The following is a 12,437-nucleotide window of genomic DNA, read 5'->3' on the forward strand; positions in this document are numbered from 1 at the left end:
ATTTCAGATCTTGAACTATTATTCTTATTAACAGATAATAGGAACAATTACCACTTCACTTATGAACAATTTTTCACTATTTCAGAATTAAGGTTAATTGCAATACTTGAATGTAATGTGATGAAGATAGACAGAAGTCCAACATGGAAAGGAGCACATTTCAAAGCACTGGAAAAGGTCTCGAAAACTGTATGTGATTGCCTAGTTTTTTTCTCCAGATTCCGTAAAAATATTGCCACTTTGCTTACTCTCAAAAACTCTTCTTTGACATATTTCAATTATCCTCCTTCATGGGATAGTAGTAGAATTAATAAGATCATGTCTCAATGTTATTTTATGGCATGTATGAACCTATTAGATTTCATATTTCACTGAAACACAGGCCAAAATTCTAATAAACATCTGGTTCCATTTTAATAAAATAAGATTGGATTTATTCAGATATACGAATCAATAGTTTCTGCCTTTGAGGGTTTTCAGTCATGTATATTTTAAAGTTTTTGTGTGTTTTGCAGACTTGGAATATACTGTTTATGACAAATTTATTGGGATATGCCATAATCATTGTACTGGATATATGTCATATGTCTGTAGTATTTGCTAGTAAGAATTACCTGGCAAAGTATCTTGAAGGAAGGGTAAAACAATGGAATATTTCAGAGAACAATAAATCCAGTGAATAAAGGAGTTTAACACTAACAATTTAACAAGTTTTTGATAAGCTGTCGCTACCTGGTGCAATTTGTAAAATTGCATTGTGGACCAATGGTTAAATACAATAGGAACATCGGCAACTAATAAATAATCTCGGTGGCCTGGTTTAATAGATTCGTTTTTTGTTCAACTTAAAGATAAACAAACTCACTTGTATTCTTTATCTTGATAATAATTCCTGGGGAAGGCATCTACTCTGAAAAGGACTGTGTTCAGCTGCTGGCTGTTTCTTCCTTCCTGCACCCTCCATTGATCGGCTCTTGCAATTTTCCACTCGCTCCTGACGCAATGTTCCGATGGTCGTTGTGACAAAGATGCTTCTTTCGGTAAGATCTTTCACACTTGCCCCTTCACATCTATACCAATATGAGGTTATATTTACACATCCAGAATGGGCTTAATATATTTTCCCTGCCATTTTGTAATAGATTTCAATCAACATTAGACCCTATTCAGTTACTGGAACAAACCAACCACGACAAAATCTGTTGAAACATGAGAGGAGGCAGATTCAGCTGAATGCTGTCACGCTCCGGACATAACTTCAGAAGAATTGGAGAAAGGAACTGATTGCACCAAAGTTTGCAATCACTATCTCCTGAGTGAATGAGTTAATCTCCTGAGGTGTTTACTGTCGACCGCTGGAGTTAATCATGTGATTGAAACTCCTAAATAGGCAAAAGTCAATGCTGTTAGATTTCATTGTCTAGCTCTGGTCTCGGTTTTTAGTCCAGAGAAAGTAATCGGTCTGTGTACTTTGTTGTCATCGCACCTTGGAAGTGACATTACCATTGTAAATTATTCCTCTCAGTCCCCAACTCAAAGTTCAAAGTAAACTTTATTATCAGAGTACATGCATGCCACCACATACAACCCTGAAATTCTTTTTCCGTGGGCATTCTTAGTGAATCTATAGAACGGTGACTGTAAACTGTAAACATCAGGAACCGTTAACTGTGAACAAGCTGCCAAATGCAGATTTAAATAAATAGCAATAAATAATGAGCATGAAATAACAATATAACAGAATCCTTCAATGAGTGTAGCTATTCCCTTTTGTTCAATGGTCTGATCTTTCGGATGGTCACACGGTCCTCTTCTAATGAAACAGAATGCTGCAAGAACTCAATACGTCAGCAGCTTCTGTGGAGTCAAAAGGTGTAAACTGATGTCCTGGGTTGAGATCCTACATCAGGGCTGCGGGAAGAGGAAGGATTGCCGGGAAATAGCAGGACAAGGTGGGAGAGACTGATAGGCCAACATAGAGTGGACATGGAAAGGACATTTCCTAAAGTGGGGGAATCTAATTCCAGAGGGCACAGCCTCAAAATACCAGGAGGCCCCCTTAGAAAAGAGATGAGGAACTTCATTGGGCAGGGAGTGGTAAATCTGTGGACTGCTTGGAAGCCAAGTCATTGGTATATTTAAAGTGGAGGTTGATAGATTCTTGATTAGTAAGGGTGTCAAAGGTTATGGGGAGAAAGAGGGCAGAAGAATAGGGTTGAGAGGGATAATAAATCAACCATAGAACCATAGATCCATAGAAACTACAGCACAGTAACAGGCCCTTTGGCCCTTCTTGGCTGTGCCGAACCATTTTCTGCCTAGTCCCACTGAACTGCACACGGACCATATCCCTCCATACACCTCCCATCCATGTATCTGTCCAATTTATTCTTAAATGTTAAAAAAGAACCCGCATTTACCACTTCATCTGGCAGCTCATTCCATACTCCCACCACTCTCTGTGTGAAGAAGCTCCCCCTAATGTTCCCTTTAAACTTTTCCCCCCTCACCCTTAACCCATGTCCTCTGGTTTTTTTCTCCCCTTGCCTCAGTGGAAAAAGTCTGCTTGCATTCACTCTATCTATACCCATCATAATTTTATATACCTCTATCAAATCTCCCCTCATTCTTCTACGCTCCAGGGAATAAAGTCCTAACCTATTCAACCTTTCTCTGTAACTGAGTTTCTCAAGTCCCGGCAACATCCTTGTAAACCTTCTCTGCACTCTTTCAACCTTATTTATATCCTTCCTGTAATTTGGTGACCAAAACTGAACACAATACTCCAGATTCGGCCTCACCAATGCCTTATACAACCTCATCATAACATTCCAGCTCTTATACTCAATACTTTGATTAATAAAGGCCAATGTACCAAAAGCTCTCTTTATGACCCTATCTACCTGTGACGACACTTTTAGGGAATTTTGTATCTGTATTCCCAGATCCCTCTGTTCCACTGCACTCCTCAGTGCCTTACCATTAACCCTGTATGTTCTACATTGGTTTGTCCTTCCAACGTGCAATATCTCACACTTGTCAGTATTAAACTCCATCTGCCATTTTTCAGCCCATTTTTCCAGCTGATCCAAGTCCCTCTGCAGGCTCTGAAAACCTTCCTCACTGTCTACTACACCTCCAATCTTCGTATCATCAGCAAACTTGCTGATCCAATTTACCACATTATCATCCAGATCATTGATATAGATGACAAATAACAATGGACCCAGCACTGATCCCTGTGGCACACCACTAGTCACAGGCCTCCACTCAGAGAAGCAATTCTCTACCACCACTCTCTGGCTTCTTCCATCGAGCCAATGTCTAATCCAATTTACCACCTCTCCATGTATACCTAGCGACTGAATTTTCCTAACTAACCTCCCATGCGGGACCTTGTCAAAGGCCTTACTGAAGTCCATGTAGACAATATCCACCATGATAGAATGGAGGAACAGACTCAATCGGCTGAATGGCTGAATGCTGCTCCCATATCTCATGGTCTTATATGATGCAACGTGTCTGTGCTGCAAGTAAGAATTCCATTGCACCTGCACATCCATGTACTTGCGCATACAATAGTACATTTGACTTTGACTTTACAAAATGAAAGCAATGACTTGAGAAGAGAAGGCTCAAATTAAACAGTCCAAACACAGTTGTGTAATTGACCAACATGTGAGATTTTATTTATCAATTATTATCAACAGGTGCCCTTATATACCCATTCAGCTGTTCAAGGAGAGACTGATAATCCTTTACCAAGTTAAACAAATCTAATTATTTAATAATATTCATCAGTTGACACATTTCTTGTAGGGTTATTGTTGCCCTCAGCATCTGTTATTGAAGCCCTATGCATTATGCAGGACAAGGGGCTTTTTCCCAGCTACAAGGTGGTGAAGATTAGTTTGCAAGCAACCTGCCTGCCTGGAGCTGCTTGTTACTTCCACAGCATCTACGCCAACAGCGTCTCACGACACAGTGCCCTGTGAAAACAAAACAAATTAACTTCACCAATTTAACTGACCAAGTTAAACTCATCTAGTTGACGGATGAGAACTTTGCTCACAGGTTTGTTTTCTAAAAGGCACGACAATGTCAACATAAAGGACCTTGCTTCTCTTTAACTGAAACTAGTAAAGTAAGTGTGTGTGTGTTTTGTGTATGTGTCTATATGTACATATGTGATATACAGAGAGATCTCGGGATCCAAGTCCATAGCTCCCTGAAAATGGCCATTACAGTTGATAGGGTGGTACTGATGGCATGAGGCATGCTTGCCTTTGTTGACCGAGGCACTGAAACCAAGAGTCAAGAAATTATGTTGCAGCTTTATAAAGCTCTGGTTAGGCCACATCCAGAGTTTGAATTTGGTCACCAGGTTATAGAATGATAGAAGTTCCTGGGTGTCAAGATCTCTGAGGATCTAACCTGGTCCCAACATATTGATGTAGTCTAAAGAAGGCGAGACAGTGGTTATACTTCATTAGGAGTTTGAAGCGATTTGGCATGGCAACAAATACACTCAAAAACTTCTATAGTTGTACCGTGGAGAGCATTCTGACAGGCTGCATCACTGTCTGGTATGGGGGGGCTACTGCACAGGACCGAAAGAAGCTGCAGAAGGTTGCAAATCTAGTCAGCTCCATCTTGGGCACTAGGCTACAAAGTACCCAGGAATCTTTAGGGAGTGGTGCCTCAGAAAGGCAGCGTCCATTATTGAGGACCTCCAGCACCCAGGGCATGCCCTTTCCTCATCATTACTATCAGGTAGGAGGTACAGAAGCCTGAAGGCACACACTCAGCGATTCAGGAACAGCTTCTTCCCCTCTGCCATCCGATTCCTAAATGGACTTTGAAGCTTTGGACACACCCTCACTTTTTTTATACACAGTATTTCTGTTTTTGCACATTTTTAAATAATCTATTCAATATACGTAATTGATTTACTTGTTTGTTTATTATTATATTTTATTTTATTTTATTTATTATTGTTTTTTTCTTTCTCTCTGCCATATTATGCATTGCATTGAACTGCTGCTGCTAAGTTAACAGATTTCACATCACATGCCAGCAATAATAAACCTGATTCTGATTTTGATTCTGAGGCTTTGGAGAGGGTGACTTTTACAAAATGTCATCTGATTTCTGATTCCTGTTGGACATCATAACTGCTGTTGAATGTGTTATTTTTCAAGCTCAGTTTCTTTCCTGCCTCTGCTTTTCTCCCCCCACTGGCAAGCCCATAACTTATTTTTCAACCCCAATTAAAATATAACAGAACGGCCTGCGAGATTACTGTATATCAGAGAGGTGTTAAGAATCAGCTGTCGACAGGTATCAGCTGATGGACTTTCAGCAAACTTTCAGCTAAAAGTTTTCTTTTCAATGAACAAAATAAGGAACCAGATGGATTTTTATGATAATCTATTGGTTTTATGCATTTCAGATTAGCTTTTTATTCCAGATTAAATTTTGGAAGGAGTTGATGCATGTTACCAAAGCAATAGTACCATCCTGCAGTAATTTAACCACTGGGCCTTTGAAATCTGTTTCTGTCTTATGAGGCTATGTCCCCTGTTTGAGCATTCAGTTTCACAATGGCATCACAGAGTCAGGTTTCCTTTGGCCAGTACTACACCCTTCCTCCAGCCACCCCCCCGATCTTCTCTCCCCTAACCTGATACAGGTTCTCGACCTGAAATTTGAGCATTTGTTCCACTCCATGGATGCTGCCTGACCTTCTGAGTTCCTCCAACCTTTAGTATGCGTATCCCCTCTTGTTGGCCTGTAAATGCTGGAGCAGACCAACATTCCGGGCCCAGCGTTAACAGGGAAACAACAAAAGGAGTGACACACACACACACACACGGATGCAATCATGAAGAAGGCATGAGGAGATTTTGCATGTCACCAAAGACTTGCAAATCTCTATAGGTGTATGATGGAGAGCATTCTGATTTGTTTCAAAACTCAACAGGTCTGGCAGCAATTGTGGAGGCAAATGGTGTAAGAGGATGTTCAGGATTGAGAATGAGGAAAGTTTGCCTTTGTTTAGCAGGACTTATGAGCTGTAGAATTTGTCTGACAATGTTGGGGGTGATATCATTTTGCATTTGGTGTACACTCCCCCCACTCTGTAAGTCAATGTTCTGTTGACTATCACTCTGCTCTATCTGCACCACCACTGTGTCTGCATCGGCCACTCCTCTCCACAGCCCCTCTGCACCCCTCATCCCCCCCGCCCGGCACTGACACTATCTGCTTACACTCCACACCTCATACCTACACTGACACAGTCACTGTCCTACTGTTTTCATATGTCCTGCAGCTACCGAGAAGAGCTCCTCCTTCGCTTTACCATCTCCTGTCAGAGTCACCTTATGTTCAGATACTCCTGCACCCAGCATCACTTTATGTACAAACCATCCGTCTATGTATAGAAGCTAATTTTATGTACTATATGTGTGGGCGTACTCAACAGTTATTTGTACATTGTGTTTTATAGGATTGCTTTTATATTTATACTTATATTGTTCGTTATGCGTATTGCATTTTTAATCCTGCTTCAGATCCAGGGTATCAATCATTTTGCTCTCCTTTACACTTGTGTACTGAAGAATCTTGAATGTTGAATCCTGAAAAGATCAGCGTATTCCCAGGAACTGTTTCTGCCTAACATCAGCCTATTAAGTGCAGGGAGTGAGTTTTAGGAGTGGTCTGCTGTGAGTACATAGCAGTGAGTATGGTACGATCGCTGGACCGTCGCAGCAGGAGGAGGAGCGAGGGACTCGGGAGAGCGCTGAGTGCCGGGAAGCAGCTGAGGAGCTGAGGTGAGTGTGCTTTAAAAGGAGCGCGGAGGGCCACTGAAGGGTTAAACAGAGTGTTGATTGGTTGATTAGAGGGAGTGAGTACTTGAGATAATTGGCAGGGACAAATAAAAGGAGAGGTAACTGAAGAGGAGCGGCCAGTGTGTGAGTGGCTCAGGGTAGGAGTGGAGCTTTGAGGCTTTGGCTCGAGAGGCTTCGGAGAGCAGAGGCTGAGGACGAGCTTGCTCCCAGTGAGGTGAGGCCGGGTAAGTTCCTTTAATTAATTTAATTAATTTAGGAGTAGGTAATGGAGGCAGTAGTGAGGGCAGTCGAGTGCTCCGTATGCAGTATGTGGGAAGTCAGGGATAGCACAATTGTCCCTGATGACTAAACCTGTAAAAGATGCATCCAGCTGCAGTTCCTGACAAACCGAGTTAGGGAACTGGAACTGGAGCTGGATGAACTTCGGATCATTTGTTAGGCAGAGGCAGAAATAGACAGGAGTTTCAGGGAGACAGTCACCCCTAAAAGTTAGGAGGCAGGTAGCTGGGTGACTGTCAGGAGAGGGAAGGGGAATAGACAGAAAGAACAGAGCACCCCTGTGGCTGTTCCCATCAACAATAAGTATACTGTTTTGGATACTGTTGGTGGGGATGACCTACCAGGGACAAGTTGTAGTGGTTGCTTCTCTGGCACCAAGACTGGACCCTCAGCTCAGAAAGGAAGGAGGGAAAAGAGGAGAACAGTAGTGATAGGGGATTCGATAGTTAGTGGAACAGATAAGAGGTTCTGTGGAAGAGTTGGAGAATCCCGGATGGTCTGTTGCCTCCCGGATGCCAGGGTCCGCGATATCTCAGATCGAGTTCTTGGTATTCTCAGGAGGGAGGGTGAGCAGCCAGATATCGTGGTCTATGTAGGGACCAATGACATGGATAGGAAGGAGGAAGAGGTCCTGCAAAGAGAGTTTAGGGAGTTAGGTGCAAAGTTGAAGGACAGGACCTCCAGGGTTGCAATCTCAGGATTGCTTCCCATGCCATGTGCTAGTGAGGCCAGAAATAGGAAGATAATGCAGCTAAATATGTGGCTAAGGAGAAGGTGCAGGAGGGAGGGCTTCATGTTTCTAGACAATGGGCTTTGTTCCAGGGAAGGTGGGACCCGTTCCGACGGGACGGTTGGCACCTGAACTGGAGGGGGACTAACATCCTTTCAGGTAGATTTGCTAGTGCTGCTCCGGGGAGGGGGGCGGTTTAAACTAGATTTGCAGGGGGAGGGGAACCAGAGCGTTAGAGCAGATAGTGAGGTGGAGGAGGATAAAGGTCATGTGAGGACTGCATGTATAGACAGAAATCAAAGGTTTGTACATGATAGAAATGTTCTCTGGTGCATCTATTTCAATGCAAGGAGTATTGTAGATAAGGCAGATGAGTTTAGGGTGTGAACTGGCACATGAGATTACGACATTATTGCTATTAGTGAGACTTAGTTGCAGGAGGGGCAGGACTGGCAACTTAATGTTCCGGAGTTCTGTTGTTTCAGATGTGATAGAGGGGGAGGGATGAAAGAGGGAGGGGTGGCATTACTAGTCAGGGAGAATATCACAGCTGTGCGTAGACAGGACAGCTCAGAGGGCTTGTCTACAGAGGTCATATGGGTGGAGCTGAGGAACGGGAAAGGTGTGACCACACTAATAGGGTTGTATTGTAGACCGCCCAATGGAGAGAATTGGAGGAACAAATCTGTAGAGAGATAGCAGACCAATGTAAGAAACAGAAAGTTGTAATAGTAGGGGATTTTAACTTTCCACATATTAACTGGGACTCCCAAACTGTGAAAGGGCTAGATGGCTTGGAGTTTGTCAAATGTGTTCAGGATAGTTTTCTAAATCAATATATAGAGGTACCTACGAGAGAGGATGCAATAACTGATCTCCTATTGGGGAACCAGACAGGTCAGGTGACAGAAGTATGTGTATGTGAATATTTTGGATCCAGTGACCATAATGTTATTAGTTTCAAGTTAATTATGGATATGGATAGGTCTGGTCCTCGAGTTGAGGTTCTAAATTGGAGAAGGGCCAATTTTGTGGAAATGAGAAAGGATCTAGGAAGAGTGGATTGTGGTAAGTTGTTTTCTAGCAAGGATGTGATCAGTAAGTGGAAGACCTTCAAAGGCGAAATTTTGAGAGTGCAGAGTTTGCATGTTCCTGCCAAGATTAAAGGCAAAGTTAACAGGCTTCGGGAACCTTGGTTTTCAAGGGATATTGGCAATCGGGTTAAGAAAAAGAGAGAGGTGTATAGCAGGTATAGGCAACAAAGAACAAATGAGGTACTTGAAGAGTATAGAAAATGTAAGAAAATACTAAAGAAGGAAATCAGGAAGGCAAAAAGGAGACACAAGGTTGCTTTGGCAGGTAATGTGAAGGTAAACCCGAAGGGTTTCTACAGGTATATTAAGAGTAAAAGGATAGTAAGGGACAAAATTGGCCCCCTAGAAGATCAGAGTGGCCATCTATGTGTGGAGCCTCACAAGAGGTGGGAGATCTTAAACAGTTTTTTTGCATCAATATTTACTTAAGAAACTGGCATAGCATATATGGGAGGAAGGGAAACAAGCAGTAGTGTCATGGAACATATAGCGATTAAAGAGGAGGAGTTGCTTGCTGCACTACAGCGAATAAAGAAAGATAAATCTTCTGGGCCTGACATGATATTTCCTTGGACCTTGAGAGAGACTAGTGTAGAAATTTCAGGGGCCCAGGCAGAAATATTTAAAAAGTCCTTAGCCACGGGTGCGGTGCTGGAGGATTGGAGGGTAGCTCATGTTGTTCCGTTGTTTAAAAAAGGCACCAAAAGTAAACCAGGTAATTACAGGCCAGTGAGCCTGACATCAGTAAAAGGTAAATTATTGGAAGGTGTTCTGAGAGATCGGATATATAAGTATTTGGACAGCCAACGGCAGATTAAGGATAGTCAGCATGGCTTTGTGCATGGTAGATCGTGTTTAATGAATCTTGTAGAGTTTTTCAGGGAGGTTACCAAGAAAGTAGATGAAGGAAAGACTGTGGATGTTGTCTACATGGACTTTAGTAAGGCCTTTGACAAGGTCCCACATGGGAGGTTAGTTCAGAAGGTTCAGACACTAGGTATCCATGGAGAGGTTGTAAACTGGATTTGAAATTGGCTGTGTGGGAGAAGACAGAGAGTGGTAGTGGATGATTGCTTATCAGACTGGAGGCCTGTGACTAGTGGTGTTCCTCAGGAATCTGTGCTTGGACTATTGTTGTTTGTTGTCTATATCAATGATCTAGATGATAATGTGGTAAATTGGGTCAGCAAGTTTGCTGATGACACTAAGACTGGAGGTGTTGTGGACAGCGAGGAAGGCTTTCAAAGCTTGAAGAAGGATCTGGACCAACTGAAAAAATGGGCCAGAAAATGGCAGATGGAATGTAATGCAGACATGTGTGAAGTGTTGCATTTTGGAAGGACAAATCAAGGTAGGACATACACAGTAAATGGTAGGGCACTGAGGAGTGTGGAGGAACAAAGGGATCTGGGAGTTCAGATACATAATTCCCTGAAAGTGACGTCACAGGTAGACAGGGTTTCTAAAGAAGGTTTTCGGCATCCTGGCATTCATAAATCAAAGTATTGAGTATAGGAGTTGGAATGTTATGGTGAGGTTGTATAAGACATTGGTGAGGTCAAATTTGGAGTGTTATGTGCAGTTCTGGTCACCTAACTATAGGAAGGATATCAGTAAGATTGAAAGAGTGCAGAGAAGATTTACTAGGATGTTGCTGGGTCTTCAGGAGCTGAGTTACGGGGAAAGATTGAACAGATTAGGACTTTATTCCTTGGAGCATAGAAGAATGAGGGGGGATTTGATAGAGATTTACAAAATTATGAGGGGTACAGACAGATTAAATGCGAGTAGGCTCTTTCCACTTAGATTAGGAGAGATAAATACGAAAGGACATGGCTCTAGGGTGAAAGGGGAAAGGTTTAGGGGGAACATTAAGGGGAACTTCTTCACTCGGAGAGTGGTGGGAGTGTGGAATGATCTGCCATCTGACGTGGTAAATGTGGGCTCACTCTTAAGTTTTAAGAATAAATTAGATAGATACATGGATGGGAGAGGTCTGGAGCGTCATGGACTGGGTGCAGGTCAATGGGACTAGCGGAATAAAGTTTCGGTGCAGACTAGAAGGGCCGAATGGCCTGTTTTCTGTTCTGTAGTGTTCTACGGTTCTATGGTTCTATGGTAAAAGCATCACTAGGTGGAGCCAAAGATGTTGCCAGGATGGGAGTCATTGCCAGGGGGATGAGAGCTGAATGTACTGACGACCAGAGAAATTGCAGCGGCTGTAACTGGAGAGGAGCCCAGCTTTGTTCCCTTGGCAGTCTTTCTTTCAACCTTTGCCCACCTGAAGAGGTCTTTCAAGCAAATTGCTTCTCCCACCAACACGTTAGCTTAAGTTGCCCTGGAATGGGTTGTGGAGCTTACATCCTCTACGTGCCCTGCATCTTGCTCGGTAACAATTTGCAGGGTCATGGGACAAGCTGGAGAGAAGCAATTTATTTGATGCACCAGCTGCAGGAATATCCCCGGAGTCTGAGGGCTGATTGATTTCAAGCCTGCGTTATCCTAAATGAGAAATATGTGGCATAAGGACACGTCTCTGTGAATGTGGATGTATAAATAGACCACTGATTGGTGTGACAGCGGGTTAATGCGACGCTGTGTGCTGCCACTCTTAAGCTTTCACTTCTGCCTTCCAGATGTGAAGTTAGTGCTGAATGATAGGATTAAACGTTCTCATTTTTGCTGTTTGTGAAGGGCTCTAAATATAGAGCTCAGGGCAGACTGTGAGCACGTTGCCCGCGATTAGAGCTGCGAGGGAACCAACTTGGTCTTATGGCTTGAGCCAAACACGCGCTGCCAACCTTCATACACAGAGCTCGGCTGTTTCGCCAATCGTTTAAAATGCTCTCCTCAGACCTTTCCAACTCCCCCAATTATAAGACAAAAAAGTTAGAAATTCAACAGGGGAGATGCTGCAAATAAATAAAAACATTGAAAATGGGATCTTGCGCAACACGACGGAGAGTTGCCAATGGTAACTGAATGTGATGCAGCCGACATCAAGCTTTCCAGCCGCTTCTCAACCATTGAGACTGTTTCAATATGGGAACAGAGGAGTTGTACGTTCCATTTGCAAGTAGAGGTTGCTAGGTGTATTATATATTAACTATCTTTTGGACAATGTTCTGTAATCATAATTTTGGGTACGTGTCACCTTTAGTTAAAAAGTGCATGGTCCTAATTAGGATAATCATGACTTTTATTTAGTGCTGTGCGAGAACTTAATGATTCCACTGCTGATTTCAGTCACCTTCCTCTTTATTAGATAGGAAGGAGTTGAGCCAGTCCTCATCAAAGGATCAGAGGTGAAGAAGGTTAGCAAATTTAAATTTCTTGAGGTTATTATTTGGGAGGACATGTCCTGGGCCCAGCATGTAAATGCAATTACAAAGAAAGTATGGCAGCACCTCTACTTCCTTAGTGGTTTCTGAAGACATTTGGCATGACAACTAAAACTTTGACAAACTTCTGTAGATGTGT

The 12,437-nt window shown here is 42.7% G+C and overlaps 1 protein-coding gene across 2 annotated transcripts in view; it reads right to left on the bottom strand.

Annotated features, from left to right (window-relative positions):
* Window positions 1-3,674: 3,674 nt before the first annotated feature.
* The window catches only part of s100b (S100 calcium binding protein, beta (neural)), a 39,605-nt gene continuing 30,842 nt past the window's right edge, over window positions 3,675-12,437 (bottom strand). For both annotated transcript variants that reach the window (XM_072261475.1, XM_072261476.1), the window contains exon 4: window positions 3,675-3,989. The gene's annotated coding sequence lies outside the window, so the exon portion shown is untranslated. The remainder of the gene's footprint in view (window positions 3,990-12,437) is intronic.

This window comes from Mobula birostris, chromosome 6, assembly GCF_030028105.1.
Source record: "Mobula birostris isolate sMobBir1 chromosome 6, sMobBir1.hap1, whole genome shotgun sequence".
NCBI classification, from domain to species: domain Eukaryota; kingdom Metazoa; phylum Chordata; class Chondrichthyes; order Myliobatiformes; family Myliobatidae; genus Mobula; species Mobula birostris.